Consider the following 1242-nt stretch of genomic DNA (forward strand, 5'->3'; position numbering starts at 1 on the left):
CTTTCTGTGACCCACTACAATTATTTCTATCATCATCATCATTAGCAGCAGCAACAGCTATCATCATCATTATCATTCATTATTTATATCACTTCACAAAGCAGTGAACAATTTAGCTGAAAATGAATCCATTGGAAGCTTGGTGTGAAATTTAACAAGTTAGATCTCCTCAAAAGCATATATAGACAAAACTAGAAGTAGGAGATCAAATAGATGAAAAATGGAGAGACTTCTCCATGTTTCTATGATAATCTATTCTTATCACTAATGTGTCCTTAATGTGTTATATGTGGAAGTAAAATGTCCCTTAAGAAGACAAAGTCAGGAAGGGCTGCTGGAAATTTGTAATGGAGATAACACAATTCAGGAATCAGCTTTCAAGATTTTCTTCCTCAAAAAGATGAAGACACCAAAAAATAGGAAAAAAATCACCAATGGGTATTATTATATATAAAAAAATAAGATACTCAAGAGAATATAAGGAACAACTAACATGTATACTTATTTTCTCATCTCTTTAAAACTTTAATTACCATTTTGATCCGTATGTGTAGTTAAGCTATCCTTGATGAAAATATATGAAGGGCATAAGCAAGTAGTTACAGACAATTCTCTACAATAGACCACATTTTCACAATCACACAAATGACAGAAAATATAGACAATGGGAGATCTTTCTCTGATTATAATTTGTCGGTTACAGAAAGCATATGACTCAGTGAAATAAAACTTAGCCATAAAGTTTTTCTTCCAACAAGAGGTCTCCTATGCATATGCTAACATCATATAAAATTCTATGATAGATTTCACCACAAAGACAACTTTGTTGAATAATTCTTAGGTTATCAATATATAGAAGCATAAGCAAGGAGATGTATGCATAACAAAAGCTCTCACCACAGTCATAGAAGCTATCCTGTTCAGAAAAGAAATGGAAGTGGGAACTTCTGTAGACAGCAAGGTCTTCCAGATGCTACTTTTTGCAAATTTATGTTGTCAGTGCCCTAAGTACTCTTGAGGCAACTAGAGTCTTGTCCCAGGGTACCAAAATATAGAACATGCTGGTGATACTTGCAGTCTTTAGTTGCAGAAACAACTAAGTTCAGCATCTAGTTTGCAAAAATAATTGTTTAAAATGGCAAGTTACTTGATGATATAATTCTTCCCCCAGGCAGCTAAGTGGGGCAGTAGATAGAGCACCAGGCCTAGAGTCAAGAAGATTCATCTTCATGAGTTCAAATC

The sequence above is a fragment of the Phascolarctos cinereus genome, unplaced genomic scaffold (assembly GCF_003287225.1).
Source record: "Phascolarctos cinereus isolate Bilbo 61053 unplaced genomic scaffold, phaCin_HiC Scaffold_726;HRSCAF=1367, whole genome shotgun sequence".
Classification (NCBI taxonomy): domain Eukaryota; kingdom Metazoa; phylum Chordata; class Mammalia; order Diprotodontia; family Phascolarctidae; genus Phascolarctos; species Phascolarctos cinereus.